General features: G+C 43.4%; 1 protein-coding gene and 1 long non-coding RNA gene across 10 annotated transcripts in view; one reads left to right on the forward strand and one right to left on the reverse strand.

Annotated features, from left to right (window-relative positions):
* Nucleotides 1-21703, forward strand: part of dlgap4a (discs, large (Drosophila) homolog-associated protein 4a) — a 92888-nt gene that overhangs the window by 31192 nt on the left and 39993 nt on the right. The gene's annotated exons all lie outside the window — the stretch shown is intronic.
* Nucleotides 49-21287, reverse strand: LOC119023414. Of its 4 annotated transcripts, XR_005076257.1 has the most exons (4): nucleotides 21186-21287; nucleotides 19280-19567; nucleotides 19008-19153; nucleotides 18679-18934 (listed from the first exon to the last, which is right to left on the reverse strand). It is a non-coding gene; the product is annotated as an uncharacterized LOC119023414 (long non-coding RNA). The 4 variants fall into 4 exon arrangements; XR_005076259.1 differs by lacking the exons at nucleotides 18679-18934; nucleotides 19008-19153 and adding an exon at nucleotides 49-3273 and having other exon boundaries at nucleotides 19393-19567; XR_005076258.1 differs by having other exon boundaries at nucleotides 18679-19153; nucleotides 19393-19567.

Consider the following 21703-nt stretch of genomic DNA (forward strand, 5'->3'; position numbering starts at 1 on the left):
GGGTCATTGTAGTTGTCATTGCAAAATGTATCAGTGCCCAAAATATTGGTCTGCCTCTCTTAATGGTGTGCCCCTGAAAATGTCAAAGTAACACAAGCTCTATCTTCTATTTACTGTAATTTTGAAGATTTGTGACGTTATTTCCATTTAATTTCAACCTTTGCTCAACTTATATAGTGTTATGCAATATCCATTTAATCTTTAAAATGCCAGCCTATTTTTAGCCGATCACTTTGGCAAAAAAAATAAATAATAATAATAATAATGGGCTGAATGTAAAAACAAAAGCAAGCACCATTACAATAGGTGTGTTTCAATGAACTGAGACTAACATCCACCGTAGAGTGTCTTGCTCTGCTCGGCAGGAGAAGGCCAGTCGTCACGGTGTTTTTTTCTGTATACGCGAACGCTCGACTGAACATTCAGACAGACTACTGGCCCATGTCCTCATAAATGTACTATACATGTCTGTGTTCAGCATCTTAGTCTTTTTCAGCGCAGAAAGAGCAGGGAAAGATCAGTCTGGAGCATTCATGTGTATTCAGGCAGAAGGAACAACAGCCGGGTGCATTCTGTAGCGACTATAGTGACTTCTCTCTTCCTCTCCCCTTTTAGAAAGACCATGAAGAATTAACCTGCCTGCTCAGGAGTCGAGCAAATCTTCAGTTCTCGCATCCCCCTGCAGAGCGCCAACGCTCACGTATATAAACAGTACACACACACGTTTATGATGGCACTTACACAGCGCGAGCACAACATCAGGAGGCACGCACACACTCGGCATAAGTCCCCATCATGAATATAGATAGTAATGAGCTTTCCCTCTGTATCTGGGCTCATGCTGCTGAGAAGGGATTGTCTCTTATGGCAGCGGTGGCACTGTCACCAAATGAAGATATGCAGTTCATCTAAAATTGAATATCAGCCTGGCGTGGATCCATAATTCATTATCTAAGTGAAGACGTGACTCTCATGAAGTGGATGAGATTTAAAGGCTCAGTGGGAGGGGTTGATAGAACAACGGCCCGCACCAGGTGCCCTCATTCAAACAGCAGCTGAGATCACTCCCTCCGTCGCTCCCACATCCCTTCGAGAGGTGAAGTTCAAGGCTTGTCGTTCCAGGAGGTTATCTCTGTCTTCTAAAGAGCCGCCACAGTCCCTGCCATTCACCACTTATGCTAATGAGCACGAGGAAGCACTTAAAAGCTTTTAATTTGCACTGTTTGACACCATGCCATAGGTGATATGTCTAATATATAAGCAGTACAGTAGTGAGAGCGTCTGAGCTTTGCTTTGAGTTGCATTTATCAAGGAAATGCATGAAATTAACGTGGCTTTTCATGTTTTGTTTTTTTTTCAGGTCTGCAGTGTTCGTTAATACAAGACAACATAGATGTATTCTGTCACATTATGTAACTAGAGGTTTGAGCCATGCTCTCGGCCCTGTCAGGCTCTATTTGGGCACAGCGGTGCTTCAAGCTAAATGCTAACGTCAGTATACCAACATGCACACAGTGACAACGCTAACGCGATGATGTTCAGCAGGTGCAATGTTTACATGGACCGTCAGAGTTCAAAAGAACATCTGAGTCCGTTGGGAATGTCAGCCGTTCTGCAGGTGTTTGGTTATAAACAAAAGTAACGGACAAACTTAAATGACCTGGTAGTGGCCCATCCAAATGTCAAGCTCCTGGTGGCACTTTTACACAACATCTGATAAGGAAAGTATAACATTTTGTGTCAAGTCACCTGATACCTGCTGAGATTTTTCACTGGATAACTGAAAACTCTGACCTGCTGTGCTGTGGATGTGCCAGATGTGAAAGGTCAGAGGATCAAAACACTGGACCGAACACTTTTTTCTATACCAATCTTTTAAAATCTGTTTTCACAAAAATTTGCATTATACATATGCATGCTGAGCCCCAACTGTGGCCATAATATAGTGTTTTTCCTGCATACCTTGAGACAGCCAATCACCAGCATTATTAGATCTCAGCAGGCATGCTGCATGGCGCAGAGGTTAACTCCTTAAGTAGCAAAATTTGATACCAAATGTCAAAACATTTATCCAAAACTCAAAAAGTGTCCAAGCAGCTCAGTCGTTATCATAAAAGTATCAAAATTACCGGTGACACACTGTAAAACGAGTCGCAGTTAAGAATTGTTGTTAATGATTTAAACATATCCATAAAAACGCGTTGATTGCTTTGAACGATGCTGTGGTCTCTGCTTTAGAACATGTCCAGTATCTATTCTAATGTCTAATTCTACACCATTGAAAAACATGACAACAACATATAAGCAGACATAAAAAACAAAATAGGCTACATTTCTATTCAAAGCACATAAACCTCGGATGACGTATACTAATATCCAACATTTGAGTTTTCCTGCATCGCCAAGTAATTTATGAACACATGATTATTGAGTCACATTAGCGGCTCGGTTTTCAATCAGGTGATGGCCCACGTGATGTTATTAATTAACATATTGATCAGGTAGTTGTCATGTGTTGTACGTTCATATTACTGTTGGTTTGTATCTCTGCTGCATCAACTATGTATACTGTGTGCATTGCTGTATCTTTGCTGCTTTGATGTTGTATTCAAATCCATTTGCATACATGGTTAATGACGATTGAGTCTGCTATAATCTGTTAATTGTTAATTGGTTACTGATTGTTTGCACATTTGCCGCTCCTTCTATTGAAGTATCACATTAATTCTGAAGTGGTTTAGTAGGCTAGGCGGCACTTGCAAAACTAATTCAATCCACATCTCTAAGTACTTTTACCCGACTGTAGTTCATTAACTATAATTCAACAGTTAAGCAAGTTGAACGGAGTAATCTACCCGACTGTAACTGTAACTCTGAGGTTTTCATCGTGCCCTGTAGTAGCAGCTGCATTCAGTTTACCATTATGAATTATTCAGATGATACACAAGGCCACATTTAATTTAGATATTCTGAGCGGCTGTGTTTACTGCGTCATCCGTTTCACAGTCAGCACTTTTCTTTTTTCATTTTGGGTGACGCTCTCAGCGAGGGGAGGGTGGGAGGAAGACAATGAGATGAAAGAGGAGGAGAACATGAGGAAGCATTAATGCAGCAGCAGCAGAGATAAGAGTGAGCCCTGCGTGCGTGCGTGTGTGTGTGTGTGTATGTGTGTGTGTGTGTGTGTGTGTGTGTGAAGGCACACATGCTGCATCTCTCAGGTAGATTGTTGTGCGATGTGCTGCCTGAACATCTGCTGCCTGATGTTACAGTGACCTAATGAAACAAACAGAGAAACAGCCAGGGTGTTAGCACTCACACTGCTCATGCAATCCACTGTAGCATATCATCTGGCTTTCACTGTCGGACACAATAATTGATAGTCATGCCCCCAATTAGAATAGTAATTATACCTGCTGTTCTGTTGGATCCATCTAACTCCGGGGGGTTAAAGGCGAGATTTTGTCTGTACAACTGGCCCTACAAATTACCATGATGATGGTATTTACTGCACTGTACAATGAAATAAATGCACATTATCATTGACCTGCAAAATAAAATGTTATCGTAGGTTTAAGGGCTAAGTTGTCAGTAAATACTCCTCAGTTTTTCTCATGGGGCAACTAACATCACAGCGTAGAAGGCAAAGACGTCTGCATACAGGAGGACTTCTGCTTCTGTGAGCATTCGCCTCTCACCGCAGGACATGTCAGTCTGCACTCACAGCTTTAATTATCTAGAAAGATGGCTTCGCTGCCCATCAGGCTTGGGCAGGAGACAGGTGACAGTTACACAGGGTAGACGCAGGTGATCCACCACTCACCTCTCAACATGGATCCTGTGTCAGAAATGATTGACCAGTGAAGGATGACGGGAGAAGAGCAAGGACCTGAACAAGGCCGGGCTGAAGTGGCCTGAGCGACCGCCAATCTGCCCTCTCCGGCTGCAAGTTATAACTGTATCATCTGTATGCAACGTCAGACCAAATTAAATGACCGTATCTTATATGACTTCTTGAAAGCAAAGCAGATTGACTGTCATTTGACTCTGTAGCATCCAAACATGGTATTGTTTCCACTGTGGTTGCTGTTTGAACCACTGGGATGCTCAGTGAGTAAAACATCTCCATGTATGCTTCCAAACAATGTGCAGCTTGTCACATTTGAACTGTGTGATGCAAAACTGCCTTATATCGAACTTGCACTTAAAATAATCTCAGCTAACTAACTTGCTCATTACATTAAGCGTGCGTTTCTGTAGACGGTGTTTCTCTCGGGGTGTTCAGTCAGCTTTTAAATTACGAAGACCAAACACGAAAGCTAAACATAGTATCGCCAAAAAAAGCAAAGTACAAACCAAAAGGCAAAGGAACAAACCAGATGACTCAGGAACAAATGGCCAGAAATGCATGATGGGGAGATGGGACAGGGAGACGCAGGAACACAAGGGCCAAACAGAACAGATGAACTGACAGACAGAGGGGAAAACAAGTGTGACGATTCACTGTTATGGTTAAAAGGGGGACCCCACAATTTCTTTGTTTACAACTGTTAATTTCATGTTCTGCAGGGAAGAGGTGAAGTGACATGTTTATCTGATGTGTTGAATGCTGTACATGGTTGCGTGCAGTTCTCTGTTTTAGCCACCAGGTTGCACCAGAGAGCACGGGTCGGAGAGAACCGACGAAGAAGAGGTGTTTTTGCTCGGGTTGCCATGGTTACGCGGCTCGGCGCGAAAAAGACCGGAGAAGCAGCGGCGAGGTCTCGCTTTGGTGACCTGGACAAGTTAATGTGCTTGGTGACTGTAATTGTTTTTGGTAAAGAATAAAGTCAGCGTCATTGAAGACTCAAGCCCTGGTGTCCGCTGTCTTCATAGCTGCAACATATATTGGCGAGCTAGCCAGGAGACAAGTCCAAACCAGAGGGCGCCGCCATCACGGATATCCCGCGGGCCGCGAAAAAGAGGACTTTTCTCCTGAGACGAACCTGGAAAAGAGACAAAACGTCAACTCCGTGAGTAAAAGAGATGGACCTGGAGATTCTCCTAGACCGTGCCACAACTGCTCTGTGCCAATTAAGCTGGGACCGGATTGTGGACGTCTGTAAATATCTAGAGTGCATTGAAAATAAAGAAGACGAGGCAGTCGCTCTTAAAAGCCGACGGGCATTGATTAAAATGGCTGAAAGCAAGCTGGATGAGATTGAACGAGAGGCAGACACAGATGAAGCCATTCAAACCATCCAAGAACTGTTAGCTTTCATGGAGGGCGAAGCGGAAGCCCGCGAAGAGGAGCAGGAACGCCGCCTCAATGTAAAGATGAAGGAAAAATATTTGGAGCTGCAGCAGTCCCGAAAGACGCTGGATGACGAATTGAAAGTGCTTGGAGAGAAACTGAATATGTCTGAGGATGTCAAGATCAGCACCGGCCAGAGTTCACTCCCAGCTAAGGTGCCAGAAGTGACCATCCGCAGAGAGTTTCGGATCTGTGGCCAAATCGGTGAAGGCGGGCAGCGAGACAAGCTGTCGTTCACAAACCTTATGCACCAGATCGAGAGTGGGCTCCGCAAAGGTCATGGTGAGTCTGAAATAATTGAGGCTGTGATAAGGGCCATTAGCCCAGGTTTGAAGCTGCGAGACATGCTGGAAATAAAGAGTGAATTGACCCTGCCCCAGCTAAAGACTATTCTAAAGGGACATTACAAAGAGGATGACACATCAGACTTGTACCAAAAGCTGATTAACATTTCTCAGGAGCAAAAAGAGTCAGCACAAGATTTCCTGTTCAGAGCTATTGAATTAAAGGACAGACTGCTGTTTGCATCCAAAGGAAGAGAAGCCGAGGAACACTACAGTGCAGACCTTGTCAAAAGAAAATTTTTGAGGTCAGTTGCCACAGGGCTGCTCAGTGACAATATAAAATATCAGATTAAGCCATACCTCGATGACATGGATGTGACAGATGAAACTCTGATTGAAAGAGTAAATGAAGCGGCCAACCTTGAGACAGAGAGGCTCAACAAGCTCAAGCGAAACAGTACCAAAGCACCTAGACTGAATGAGTTGCAGACAACCAGCAACAAGTGGGACAACTCTCCCAACCCCCCTGCGCAGAGCTCACATCAGAGGAAGAACACAGAGATCCCAAAAGAAAAGGCAGAGACAGTCCAACCTCCACCAGAACCAGAAATGCAAACTTTGGTAAGAGAACTGAAAACAGAGGTGGCTGAAATGAGACGCATGGTGCTTGCTTCCATGAGTGCCAACAAACCACCGAACCCCAGCCATGTGATGAGGAACAACGGCACACGCAAAGGATCATGCAAAAGCTGCCAGGACAAAGGAGAGGAATCAACCTGTAGCCACTGCTTCAAGTGTGGTCAGCCAGGCCACATCTCCAGAGGATGCAGGGCTCCGCGCCAGCTGCAGGGAAACGCCAGAGGGTTGCTGCAGAGGGACCAGCAGTGACCCAACCAACACCTCCAGAGTCCCGCCACTGCAGCTACTGCCTACAGGCCTACAACATGAAACTCCACACCTGTGCAGGTTGTTCATCCACAGCATATTGCTCCAGAGCATGCCAGAAGAGCCACTGGCAGGAACACAAACCCCTGTGTAGAGCAATAAAACTAGTAGAGGGACACATAGCAGAAGTAGAGACACACAGAAACCAATTTCCAGATACAGGCCAAGTGGATTATCTCCCAGCAAAACAGGGTAAGGGGCTAATAAAACTCATAGGCAGACGGAAAATGGTGAAATGTACTTTTGATAAGGTACCTGTGACAGCATTGTGGGATACGGGCGCTCAGGCAACAGTAATAAACAACAGATGGCGAGCTGAGCATCTGCCTAACACCATTATCAGGGGTATAGATGAACTTTTGGGGCCAGAACCTCTGAGTGGACTTGCCGCAAATCAAACAGAAATTCCATTCATGGGATGGATACCAGTAGAGTTCCAACTAAGTGGGGTAGAGACTCTTAGTGCTAGCCTGCTAGTGCCAGTACTGGTTTCTAGTGACCCAAATGTAGCTGAAGACCCGATTATTGGTTTCAATGTGATCGAGGAAGTGATAAATGAACAGCTGAGACAACAGCAGGGCTCGACAGCAAGTGGTGATGTCACTGAAGTTGTGAGTGGTGCTTTTGACATTGACTCTAATGCTGCAGCAACCTTCATACAGCTAATGCATACTCACCAAGATAACACTGATGGAACCATAGTGAAAACAGGCAAGGACAAAGTTGTGTTACACCCAAATGAAGTCACCCCAGTGCGATGTCGCACACACACACAGACTGAGAAAGACACTGTCATGCTGTTTAGTCCCAAAATGAACACAAGTTTACCAGAAGGGTTACACATCCGAGAAGCACTGGTTACTGTGAAAAGAGGCAACTCTGCCATTGTCCCTGTCTCTGTGATTAACACTTCGGCCCACAGTATCACCCTAGGCCCCCGTGTTTGCCTGGGATACATCGAGAGTGTGAAGGCCGTGTACCCAGCAGCTGTAGAACCAGTGGCACATGAGCCGACATCAGGAGCACCTGAGGAAGCCGCTGAGAAGAACACAGACTGCTCAGGTATAAACCCCCCCACCACTGACTGTGATGAGGCCTGGGATCCGCCAGTGACACTGAACCACTTGTCAAGTGAGCAGCAGACCCTGGTAAGAGAAATGCTGAGGGAGGAATGTAAAGCTTTTGCCCGTGATGAAAATGATGTAGGCTGTATACCCTCACTCCGCATGCATATCACCCTGAAAGACCAGACACCAGTTCAAAAGACTTACATCAGTGTGCCCAAACCATTACATCAGGAGGTTAAGCAATACCTGCAGGACTTGATCAACAAGGGCTGGATCACAAAATCCAAATCCCCCTACTCATCACCCATCGTGTGTGTGAGGAAAAAATCAGGTGATCTGAGACTATGTATAGACTATCGTGAGCTTAATCGCAAGTCAGTGTCAGATAGACACCCCATTCCCCGTATACAAGACATGCTGGACAGTCTCAGTGGGAGCTCATGGTTTTCGGTTTTAGATCAAGGCAAGGCATACCACCAAGGCTTCGTGGATGAGGACAGCCAGCCCCTCACCGCCTTCATCACGCCATGGGGTCTGTATCAGTGGGTGAGAATCCCGTTTGGCCTGAGCTCAGCACCCGCTGAATTCCAAAGAAGCATGGAGGAGTGTTTGTGGGGCCTGCGTGATGACATTTGCCTGCCTTACCTTGATGATAATTTGGTTCACAGTAAGTCCTTCAAAGACCATGTAGAGCATGTAAGAACAGTCCTGCACCGATACCAGCAACATGGAGTGAAACTCACACCAAAAAAATGTGAACTGTTTAAATCCAGTGTCAGGTTTTTGGGCAGGATAGTGTCAAAGGAGGGGCACAGCATGGACCCGGCAGAGGTGGCACCGGTACAGGCCCTGAAAGAAAGATGCCCTACTACAGTGGGAGAAGTCAGACAAATCTTAGGCTTCCTCTCATATTACAGGTCATACATTAAAGATTTTTCTGTCATTGCAAAACCCCTATATGAATTGTTGTCAGCCCCATCCCCTGTTCCAGTTCTGTCACAAAAACATAAGATGTCCAAAAAGAGAAAAGAGAAAACAGCCAAACAGGGACAATTGCCCTCCTCATCACCAGTTTCCTGGACGGACACGCATCATCAGGTTCTGAGCCACCTTGTTGACCAACTCTCTACTCCCCCTATCCTAGGATACCCAGACCTAAATGAGCCATTTATCCTGCACACTGATGCTTCACAGGCAGGGCTTGGAGCGGTGTTGTACCAGCGCAGTCAAGGCATGCTGAAGGTGATAGCTTACGGGTCCAGAACGCTCACGCCTCCTGAGAAAAATTACCACCTGCACTCGGGTAAGCTGGAATTCCTTGCCCTCAAGTGGGCCATCTGTGAGCGCTTCAGGGACTATCTCTTTCATGCCCCCTCTTTTGTGGTATACACTGATAACAACCCGCTCACATACATACTGACAACAGCAAAACTAAATGCAGTGGGACAAAGATGGGTCGCTGAATTGGCCGATTTCAATTTCACAATAAAATACAGACCAGGAAAATCAAATGCAGATGCAGACGGCCTGTCGAGAATGCCAGTTGATTTTGAAAACTACATGAATCACTGCACACAATCAGTTTGCCAGGAAGAAGTCCACGCGACAAAGCAGGGCGTCCTAGTGCATCAGGAGGAAAGCAATCCACTCCTAAACTCAGTCTCTTTTAACACTCTGCAGACAGAACAGTTAGAAGTGGAAAACCTGCTCAACACGGTGCAGCCATTCGAACGAGAAGAGATAAAAACAGCTCAGCAACAAGATCCAGTAATTAGTAAAATATACGACCACAAAGTGAGAAATAAGAGACCCACGGCACAGGAACTAAAACATGAATGTCCAGAATTTAAGGCCTTGGTCAGAGAGTGGGGCAAACTCAAAATCAGAGCAGATGGAACTATGCACCGCGAGTCTCCAACAAGAAGCCAACTGGTGCTCCCAGATGTGTACCGTCCTCTTGTTTTGAAGGAGCTGCATAAGGATATGGGACACCCAGGACCAGAAAGAACACTGAATCTGATAAGAGATCGTTTCTTTTGGCCAAAAATGCACAGAGACATTGAGCATTTTGTGACAAATGTGTGTGAGTGCCTGAAGAAAAGAAAACCTAACAGACGTACACTTGCACCTATGATGAGTATTGAAACCACCCACCCATTCCAGCTTGTCTCAGTTGACTTCCTGCATTTGGAGGAGTGCAGAGGGGGGTATGAATATATACTTGTTGTTATGGACCATTATACTCGTTTCGCACAAGCATATGCGACTACAAACAAATCAGCTAAAACTGTGGCAGAGAAACTGTTTAATGATTTTTGTCTCAAGTTTGGTTTCCCAGAAAGACTGCACCACGACTTGGGGAGGGAATTCGAGAACAAACTGCTGCAACGTCTGAAAACACTCTCAGGTGTCCAGGGATCACACACTAGTCCCTACCACCCCCAAGGTAACGGACAGACAGAGAGGTTTAACAGGACTCTGCTCTCCATGTTGAGAACACTCACTGAAGAACAGAAAAGTGACTGGAAAAATCACCTTCCCAAAGTCATACATGCCTATAACTGCACAGCTAATGAGGCCACTGGCTATTCTCCATTCTTTCTCCTTTTTGGTAGGCCGCCCAGACTGCCAGTAGATCTGCTGTTTGGACTTGAAAGTCAGGACTGCTCGGGCTCCTATGAGAACTATGTAGAGAAATGGGGGGAGAGGATGGCTGAGGCTTATGAAATCGCTTCCAGAAATGCTTCCAAATCTGCAGACAGAGGTAAAAGACAGTATGACAAGAGAGTATATGGTCCTACTCTGCAAGTAGGCAGTCGTGTTTTGGTGAGAAATGTGGTTGAGAGGGGAGGACCAGGGAAAATCCGTTCCTATTGGGAGGACAACATCTATGTCATCAAGAGTCAGAAAGGGGACAACAGCCCAGTGTTTGAGGTGGAGCCAGAGAGAGGTGGAGGCAGGACGAGGATCCTTCACAGGAACATGCTCTTACCATGTGACTTCCTTCCAGCCACTGCAGAGGGAAATCAGAATCTCACCAGAGAAAAAAAAAAGAAAAAAAGCAGCCACACAAATAAACAAACACATGTGAATAACAACACACAGCGAACAAACAACGAGGAGGAATCTGATGATGACTTCCCTACAATGACACTCACCTGGCCTTCAGCTGCACACGAAGATGCACCTGCACTGAACCCCACGGCTCAGGAGTTTTACCCTCAAGTTGTGGAAACTGTCCCAGAAATGAATGAGCCTCTGCAGGCCCCTGAAGGGGGACAAGCGGAGCATGTCCACCTGGTGACGGACGCGGGAGGAGGAGAGGATGCTATTCCAGCAGACACAGAGAGCTCAGGGGAGGAAATGGAGGAAGAGATCAGGCAGGAGGAAGTGCATCCTCAGAGACAGAGGAGGCAGCCCCAGACTCTGACTTACGATAAACTTGGCCAGCCAAGTTTTAGAGAGAGAACAGTTTTCACCAAAGAGGTAGCTGTCAGTGGGTATTGGCGGCCCTGGTAAGAAAAAAATGTAAAATGTGAATTCTGAGAGACACTTATCACCCCTTTTGAGACACCTTAGTGCTTAATGTGATGTTGAATAACACATAGATTGTTAGCTGAACTTTGTGTTTTGTGTGGACTGAGTTACAGAATTGTTGTAAACAAATTACATAAGATATGGACTCATAGATTATTTGAATATGCAGTGAGAAGATGATTATTTGGGCATATAAACTGATAAAATCAGGAGCACTCCTGTCTGCGGTGCACAGTGGTCAGGGAAACTCTAATGTGATGGTAGTAATGCTATAGACCCATAAATTCTCATATTAACTGTGTATTGTTGTGTAAGCCTAATTGGTGTGGTAAAATGTCGGGACGACATTTCTTAAGTGGGGGAGAGTGTGACGATTCACTGTTATGGTTAAAAGGGGGACCCCACAATTTCTTTGTTTACAACTGTTAATTTCATGTTCTGCAGGGAAGAGGTGAAGTGACATGTTTATCTGATGTGTTGAATGCTGTACATGGTTGCGTGCAGTTCTCTGTTTTAGCCACCAGGTTGCACCAGAGAGCACGGGTCGGAGAGAACCGACGAAGAAGAGGTGTTTTTGCTCGGGTTGCCATGGTTACGCGGCTCGGCGCGAAAAAGACCGGAGAAGCAGCGGCGAGGTCTCGCTTTGGTGACCTGGACAAGTTAATGTGCTTGGTGACTGTAATTGTTTTTGGTAAAGAATAAAGTCAGCGTCATTGAAGACTCAAGCCCTGGTGTCCGCTGTCTTCATAGCTGCAACACAAGGACCTAAGCAGACAGTTGGTGATTACTAACAGAACACAGGTGAAGAGCAAAAAGGACGGGAAAACGGACAAAAGGAGGCAATGAAAAGCGAAACATGACACACAAGGGCAGGACTTCAAAATGAATCGCTATCATCAACGTACGTAGTGACCGATGCAAACCTTGCTACTGTAGTAGCCCATGCAGATAGGGTTATGGATTCTGATCAACAAGTGAAAAGTGCATTGTTTTAACATGTTTACAGGTCAGATACAGGGAATGTTTAAGTCCGGCCCCTTGGCACTTAACCTCTTCTAAAAAAGGCAGTCGAATACACCTGGTACGATGGGTAGAGAATGATCGGGATGAAAAGGAGGCCGATACAAACTAAATGAGAAGAACTTAAAACATAGCATAAATGCATTTCTTTGTTTCTTTCATGGAAGAATTGGGGTCCTAGCAGTGGTTTGGAAAGCACAGGTAGAGATACGGGGATGTGGTGATTTTTGACTGTTGAATCATGATAGGTAAGATATTGTTTACAGTTGAAATAAAGTGTGTGTGATATACAAACCAACCTAACCTTCACTCAGGAGAGGATGAATTTCTGACCAACATGCAGACGTACCTGGTAGAAGTCGCCTTACTTTTCCTGAACCCTCTCAGGTTAGAGCAAATCAAGCGCAACCCTGGAAAAGCGGACGCGCCGGCTCTTTTGCATCGCCCTGTGTTCTCGGTTATTTTTGTAGATTTGTACATGCAAAAACTGTCCAGTTTCATTTTCAGCAGGTCTAAAGAAAGCTGAGATGACTCATGTGGAGACTGTTTGCACTTAGAGTAAAACCATAATGGTCTCAGGCCAGGCACAGTGATGTACTTTTACCTTTTCTGAATCAGCCCCTTTTATCAGGAATATTCTGGACTGTCATTATTTTGGGCAACATAAAGAAAAAAGCCTGTCCTGTGAATAATTGATAACCAGCCGGAGATGACTCCCAGTCTATAGTTTGTTTAGAAGAGTTAACTTGCTGAATGTCAAAGCAGCCTTGGTCATAACGGATCAGGCAGAATTAACACATCATCTATCGTAGAAACGTGAAAGTTTCAGATTTTTGTCTCACTAATGGTGGTTGATCCTACATTGCCAAAAAACAAAAAAACAAAAACAGTGTCCTCTGCCTGCCAGACCTTTCATTATGACAAATAGTCTTGGCAAAGCCTTTGGCCCCATAATTAACACCAGCCCAATGAGGAGCCAGCTCTGCCTACGACCTGACAGCCTTTGCCCACACTGGCCTCACACATCAGGGCCGGTGTGTCAGAGCAGATCTCCATTCACACCCATTTCTGTCCTCACGGGTCTCGTCTCCCCGGCCAGCCTGCGTGAGCACCCCTGGGTGTTTCCAGGCGTACGTTTTCCACCAAGTTTCATAAACTGTTAGATCAGCATGGTGAACATCAGTTTCACTTTCCCTCCACATAATATGTTCACACAATAACATAGATCTAAATGGATTAAAATCATTTTTCCAAACCAAAATAAAAGACAAGGTAAATTTCACCCAGCAGGTCTTCTAGTTGTTTTAGATAGAAAACCACCATGTTGTTGTTAAATCAGCCATATCCTCCACCACTGTACTGCCTCCTCTGACAGAGTGCCTCTTTAGTATGGAGGTGGGAATGGACAAAGGGGACCTGGGAACTGAGGGCTCAGCAAGATTTGTCACATTTTGACACTCGCTTTGCTCCAGTAACCCGTGTCACACTAGGTCATCGTAATCCACCCCATTTCTGCAGAGAGATATTTCCCGGAGCAGATGGGATGATAGCGGTGGATGTGCAGTTGGTGTCTTTATGTGTGAACCAGCTGCACAGGTAGCAAGACCTGGCACTCGGTTGAAGTCACACCTTGTGGACTCTGAAGTGTTGGGCAAAGTCAAAACAGATGCGTTCGATCACATTTAGTGTAATCGAGTTTCCTTGGACTTTTTGACAACAGTTCATCTCGCATTCACAAACCAAATGGTATACATTCAGATCATAAAATGATGATCCTGAAATAAGAAGCGACGTGTCTTTACCCTCCACACCTGGACCGCACACACGGCAAGTTGCAAAGCAGGAAAAGTAACTTTGAGAAGCCGTCTCAACTGCATTATCACCTCCCCTTGGGATGCTCTGATTAACTATTCCTAACCACGGAGATTTATGTGCTGCTTCTTTTACATAATTCCTTATCTCTGTCTCTATGAATAATTCATGTGAAACTGAAGAAGTGAGAAGACATTGTGCTGGAGAGGACTGAGAGACGAGCGAGGACGTCTTGCCTTGTCTTTGTTGTAAGTTTGTGACCTGAAGTAAATACTGGGAGTATAATTGGACCACTCTTCAACTGGAAAAAAAACAAGTCTGGTTCAGCCTTAAATTAAATCCTGGCAACTTTCGCCCATGTATTTAATCATTTATGTCACTGATAAGTGACTGACTTGTCAGCAGTAAAGTATACAGACTATTTGATTAAATGATTTGTGTAATCATGCTCAAAATGATGCAAATGGACACGATAAAGCATGTCTTCAACATTTTCCTGCGTTTGCTCCCCCTCCCCATCATGCATGACTACTTTCATTAAACAGCATTAGCATTTTGTGCTTTACAGCACTCACTGCCCATGTTTCCAAAGAACAAGACGCTGAACTCTTACTGCCAAAGATATAGTTCAGTAAGCCAAATTTAGAGCATACATCTTCAACCACATCTCACAGCCTCCCTCAATGTGAAAGTGTGACCATCGTGTGCAAAATGCATCTGTAAGCTACTCAAAATGAAGCACTACTGCATAACTTTAAGCTGAATGTACTTGAGCCTCTGCAACGATCCCTTACATATAAGTTGTTACCTCAAATTCTTCATAATGTCGGCCTGTCACCCTGAAAGAGACTTGGGGTGCAGGTATCCATAGGCAATAGCAGACACCCTGTCCTGCAGGTCCCTGTGGTCTGTTGAGTTTTATCTGATGCAGCCACTTTTTCTCTGGCATTCTCGGTCTGCTGATGTTTGTCCCATCCTCTCACCAGTGTTACCAGCAGTTTTTGCATATGCCTCATACCTGTCTTTGAGCTGCAGTCGCAGAAATCTAAGCTGTTTGGAAAAACATTGGGGAAAAGCAAAACTAATCAAGTGTACTTTGAGTTTCCACAGTAGAAAAATGAATTCTGAAATGTGACTCAGATATTAACTGATTGGATTATAGTCCAGTTGAGCTGTTTTTTGTTTTTTGGATGGGTACATTTGTAAATAATAATATCACGATCGTTTGACGGATGCTGAGATTCTGACATGATTTATATTAGGGGTAATGATCATTTTTGGATTATATTTCCAGCAAAATATAAATAAATATATCTAAATTATTTTCTCTGCCAGTATCAAACAAACACGTTTGCTTACTTCTGTAGAATATGATTTGTTAGCACATTTTACCTTTACCGTCCAAAGAATTTTCAGTTCTTGCAATTAGGATATTTCACTTGACCACAGTGATGTTTCGCGGAAAATCATTCAGCCCCGAAGTCACATCAACCTGCTTTATGTTACAGACACAAGAGGTGGTCCTGTGGCTCCAGCGCTCTGATTCAAACATGTAATGTATTCAAAGGCGTTTTGGTAAAGGCGTTTTTCCCCCTTTGAAAGGAATTCAAAGCCCTGGCTTTCAGAAAAATAGCCAAATGATTTTGGGTTGGAGCTAAGCCTTCTTTTGCCTTTATGCATTTTCAAGGATAAAGGCAAAATCAACCTCTAAATCTTTCACACAAACTCCTTTTCTCTACGTCTCTCTTCTCCGCCTGCTTTATTTTCCTTTTTCCATTTCTCGACTGTCTTGAAAGTCATTGATTCAGCCATCTACCAGAAAAAATGTCTGTGAAGGAAAAAGACATGACGGCTTGCTGGAGTCCTTGAGGGCCTATTCATACATATACAATGACAGAAGGTTCGCTAAGGTCTCCTGGGTTTAATGTGTTTGTCTTTAATCCCCTCAATTTATGCAGACTATGAATAGCTTTCAAAGTAAACTGTTTATTGTGCTTGTTGTTCGCAATTTGGTTGTGTGCTAGTACAGATGTAAAACGCTTGCCTAATGCTCCTGGTTCAGCTTTTTATACACAACAGAAAAAAACTCTTAGAAAGAGTGTTTGTCAAGGTTTAACAGTTTTGAATGGGACCCGCTTGATGCCACACTTGAAGTTACTACTGTGAGTCTGTTTGTTAACGCTAAACATATTCAATCAGTTTTATAGCTGTGCAAATCTGTATATTTTTAAGTCCACATATAAAGTTTAACAATTAGTAGAAGACAAGAGAGCCTCTCATTCCCATCTTTGAAAATGATGATTCAATATCTGATGTAAGGTGTAGTCTGCAGCTGTTCTGCTGATTTATAACTGAAGACTGGAATATTTCTTAAATGTTGAATTTGAATTCAAACCAACATGTCTTGTTAATTAGAAATGTATCTGGCTTTGTATCAACAGTAAATCAGTAACAGCTCATTAAGCTCCGCTTCCTGTGTTGTATGTAGGTGGTTTTACACTGTCAAATAAGAATCAATTACCTGAGTTGAATTGTTTTTCTTACATGACAATGAATGAATTAATTTAGTTTTAATTTAGCGTGATGTGTTTCTGTCTAAGTAGCTTCGTTGTCAGGCAACACTGGTAACTGTCATTAATAAATGTTAGATTATAGTTAATTTCACTTTAGTCAATAGTTATTTCCCTGATATCAAAAAATGAACTCCTTTAAAAACCCATTTATTAAGCAATTTTTGTTATAAAGTAGCAAATGATGTTTATAGTGCTCTGTAAATACTCTGAGGTTAATCCATAACCACCCATGATGTTTATAAACCTTTACAATAGCTTCATAAATGAGTGAAATGGTCAAATAGTCTCATCATTTGTTAACAGTCTCACATCCTGTACTGAATTCTGTTTAATGTAAAATATTTATTGTCAAACGGATCAGAACTGTTCATAGTACAGCTAAGCTAACATAACTGTGCACAACAGTCCAACATCAGTTTCTATAGTTCTATAGATCATAATTCTTAGGCTATAGCTCAGGGGACTTTATCCAAAAAGTCGGTGGTTCGATCCACGTCGAAGAGTCCTCAAGCAAAACATCGATCCCCAGATTGCTCCCAGTGGCTGCTCAGTTGGTGTGATTGGGAGAGCACTGAACTATGGTGGGACGCCTCACACAGGAAAAGTGCTGTTTGTTGTTTTCAAGTTGTTGTTGTTGTTTTGTTTAAGTCCTGCATGGATGAATAAATGATCTAGAGACGTTTTTAAAGAGGCCATTATCATATCTGAGCAGATCAGTCAAAATGATGACAGTTAAGTGTGAGATGTGGTTTTGTTTGCTGTACAGTTTATGAATCATAATAGATATGATAACTTGTAACCATATGCTTTTAGTTGCAGCTGTACAAGCTACGTATGAGTCCAGAGTGTAGACTGCTGTCTGAGGATCCATCATTTATTCAAGCAAAATCACTAAATCACAATTAAGTGGACACTAACTTTTGTGATATCGTGGACAAAACTTCTCCTGCTGACTGTGATCTTCCTGCTTTATCTTGCCCTTCAACTGAGAGTCGAGCGACCTCAGTTGAAGTCTAGTATATAAATAGTGATGACGCAAGTGCAGGCCTTAATTCAGATGAAATTCATCCCAGGGTGATTAAAGCAAAGATTTCTATCTCCGGATCCCAGTGTCATCCTAAGACCGATGAAGAGACAAAACAGCATGACCTTTGACCCCCTCAACTCAAAGGCGCAAATGAGATACAGCTGGAGAGGATGCGACATGTGATGTTGCTGCGTATAAGCCAAGGGCTCACAAAGGGCTCTCGAGATCTGTGTGTTTTTTTAATGCTGAACTCCTGCTGCCACTCTGACAGACGGTTTTCCTCGAGCTGATGGCCAGAGAGGTCGCAGTTGACGGAGCTGTCCAGGGTCCTGACCTCGGCTGCTGCTGCTGCTGCCATCTTAATATGATGAGTGGCACAAAGCACACAGCTACTTGAATGATTTAATATGAGTGCAGTTAAATTTAGGTCAATTATTTATTCAAAATACATGTTAGTATTCATTAAAATTACAGTCACTCTTCTCCAGAACATGCTTTGTGTTTTTGGCTGTCTTCCCTTCGTCAGGATGATGTCTGAGCCAGTTGTGTATTGATTAGTCATGTGACTGACAAATTGCCACACATACCAAGGATACAAGAAAGAAAGAAAGACAACAGATCTTGTTCTGCTGCATTGGTTTAGATCCTTTCATGAATCATGATACAGATATTAACATTTTGTATCCATGAGGTTCACATTTGTGGTCCTTTAGTAAAATGGCTCAACAACAGTTTAATGGACTGCCATGAAATGTAATACACATGTTTCACACTGAATTCTAACCACATTTATGATCCTCTGCCTGGTCCCCAGGGTAAGTGTTGAGTATTTCTGCAAACGACTGATAGATTCACATCTGTAAGTGCCATAGGCTGCATACCATATTGGCATTTCAACAAAACACGTCATATGATGTTCATGTTTATGACTTGACTGTCAGGAGATGGAGGTGTAACTGCTAGTTAGCCATTGACCGCAGTTCAGGACCGCTTTATAACACCCATAGATAGTTCTGATAAGGTGCCATTTGTTTGAGGTGGCAAAATCGGATTTTTTTTTGCAAGACCTAGTGACATCTCCAGCTGTGTCTGTCGGTGGTGACAAAAACGACCTTCTCCAAACTCTGACCAAGGGGTTTTTTTTTTTGTTTTTTTTTTTGCCTAAACCTTAACAGAGCATAGGCACAGCATCGCAATGAGGGAAAAGGTAAGATTTAACTGAAACTTAACATAAATAAATGTAAAGCTTCATCAGGTCACACCCCTGTGTATTTAAATCTGCGGACAGGCGATGAAGAGGGGTTTTTCCTGGCAGAGCATCGTCGCCACAGATCGTGTGAGAACGGCCTCTGTGTTGTTGCCTGCTCGGAGCATTGTTCCTATTAATCAGAAAGCCATTTGTGATGCCGCATTAAACCCTCAGATGTCTAAAATGTGACAAATGATGATTACCTGGGGGAAATCGATGATGATCACCCCACTATTAATGGTCCCTCCGCGGGAGCGGCATCCATCGATGCACAATACTGGCAAGATTCACCGGCAGAGAAGGAGCTCTAATTTAGAACTAGCTGTTTGTCGGGCTATTCACTTAATCACTGGGGTTTGGGGAAGGGATCCAGTTAAAAAAAAACAAAAAACATAACAATAACCAAAAAAACCCCAACAACTTGCATTTGCTACCTCATGCCTCTTTTAACATCTAGAGAGAAAGAAAACAAAACCTGCATTGTCTCATCCCATCACAGCGGATACAGTGTTGTGTGAGAACAGCTGGTGAGTCAGAGTGTGTAGTACTGGATTGCAGAGAGAAAATGAAGGGGGGTAGAATAATTACTTGATGGCGTATGGATGCTGTTCAGTGAGTTTCTTCAGTGTCACAGGCATCTTCACTCATCCCCTCTTGCCCTTGGCCCCTCTCAGGTCAGCGATGGCCGATGAGCTCAGGCGGCGCTGACTGTGGCCATGTGTTCGTCTCCTCGTCTCTCTCGGGGATGAAATCCATATGTCACCTGCAATTTATGGTATTGCTCTTTACATGTTCGCACATATGAATAAGTTATCATATATGAGTGTGACTACAGTGCTTTGAGATGGTGCGATGAGGGATTTAACGTTAGTGTGTGTCCTGTGTGAGCCTGAGATCAGGTGTGTGGAGCAGACAAGGGCCGAGGGGGGTCTTTACTTATGCATGAGGCAGTGCTTTTCCAGCTGATCACTGATTTGATTTGCCATGTGAGATCGCTCCCGAGGTCTGTCTGACTGTAAACCCTCACAGTGAAAACATCTGTGTGCGTGTCTCCTGCATCAGAATACATTTGCGCCTTTATCGCGGAGGATTTTTCACACTTTATATTTAGTTTGTTTGCTCCAGAAATATTTGCTTCTTTTCACCTTGTTTCATTTACCTCAGCTGCTGTTAGTGACTGTGGATATCAACCTGTTTGGCCTTTTGTACTGGTGAAAGGGTGATGGCTATTTTCAGTGTAATGTCGGCTTTCTCAGTTAATATTGAAAGAGTCAGTTAAAGGGTAACTATCAATTTTTCACAATAAGGTGTGTTTACAGGTCTTGAGGAGTGCTCCCGCATGTGAAAAGTAGTTTAAAGCCTTTTGTGGAAGCCACATGTTATCTGATAAACTGCCTCCAGTGATGTCATTCAGTGGCTACGTTGCATTGTGGGTAATGTAGGTGCCAGGTTTTGAAAAGGAGGATGAATGTACAGGAATGAAAGCAGCTGCTGCTTCTGTATCAAATCTGTGTGTTTTTAAATTGTCCATAATGAATCCAACAGGATTACAGGAGTACAATCCTAGACCATTGGACTGCTTTTCAAAACCCACAGTGCAACTTTGCCACTGAGTACCAGCTCCTGAGGGAAATATCTTGCAGTTTAGCTGCTTAATGCTCCACTATGTTCCCCAGCTTCGTCCACCTGCTGTATGGTGCTGGCCAAGAGTTGTACAGTGGGTTTATTAGAGCGTTTTACACAAAAACAAAATGACCTTAAAAACCTAAAACAAAAAGCTTGAAGACACAAAGGTCCACAAAACTGGGTATTTGTAGAATCAGGAGGACGATCTCTGGGTTAGTCAGTTACACAATAATGTTGGTTATTGCCACTTTAAATTGGAAACATGTCTCGTGTCTCGGTTGTAAGTTGAAAAACATGTCAGCAGGGAAACAGAATGTAACACAACACCAGCGAATCAAGTGAATGCCCGTCTGATCACTCTTGTTTTACTAGGTTCCTATCACTCTCCATCTTTGCTTCCATTTTTTGCCTCCTCCATCAGCCTGGTTCTATTGTTTTTGCATTGAAGAGTTTCTACAGTTCTTCCAGTGGTTCCACTGTTACCTGGGGGCAGGGAAAACAATGCCGCTTCCTGTTTTGGTTGAGATTCATTTGTCTGTCGTAATTTCGTAATTGAAAGCACAGCTTACAGAGAAGGTCTATCTTTAGTGTATGTTTTCTACAGTCATCACACTATGAAATCAGTATTTACTTTTGAATGATAAGTTAAAACAAACAGTTCTCTATAACCAGTTAAGTATTTTGATTTAAGCAAAATGCAGCTCATTCTTTTGTTCCAGTTTCTCAAACATGACATTTCTCTGCAAGCTAAATACCTTTAGGTTTTGGTCCCTCTGTTGAACAGAACAAACGAAGATGTCTTGGGAAAATTAGCTTTGAGTAACCCTGAGAGTTAACAAATGTGTTGCCAAGCAACCTAGTTGCCAGTATAAATGTTTTGGCTTGAAATACTTGTTTTTGTCACCATAAACTCGTTTGGAAATTGCCCAGGCTTTTTTATTTTCTGGCCACTTTATTGTCCATTAAATATAGGCAATATTGGAAATTCTTCCTCTGCTGGTGCATGACTCATACAGAAGTACAGCACAGTGTAAAAAAGAACATGACATGTACATGTTAATTAATTTTATGCAGTTAAATAATCATATTTCAAACAAGTCCACTTGCCGATCTTTTGGACTTGTTTTGTTAACATCAGTGTTTCCAGCAGTTTACTTTCATTATTTTTCTTGGTGCATAACTGCCACCTGTAGATCAGCGGAATAATGTAATGCCACTGGCAATAATGTGTATCACACCACCCACAGTCACCTAGATGACACAAACAAAACAC

Source organism: Acanthopagrus latus, chromosome 7 (genome assembly GCF_904848185.1).
Source record: "Acanthopagrus latus isolate v.2019 chromosome 7, fAcaLat1.1, whole genome shotgun sequence".
In the NCBI taxonomy this organism is placed as follows: domain Eukaryota; kingdom Metazoa; phylum Chordata; class Actinopteri; order Spariformes; family Sparidae; genus Acanthopagrus; species Acanthopagrus latus.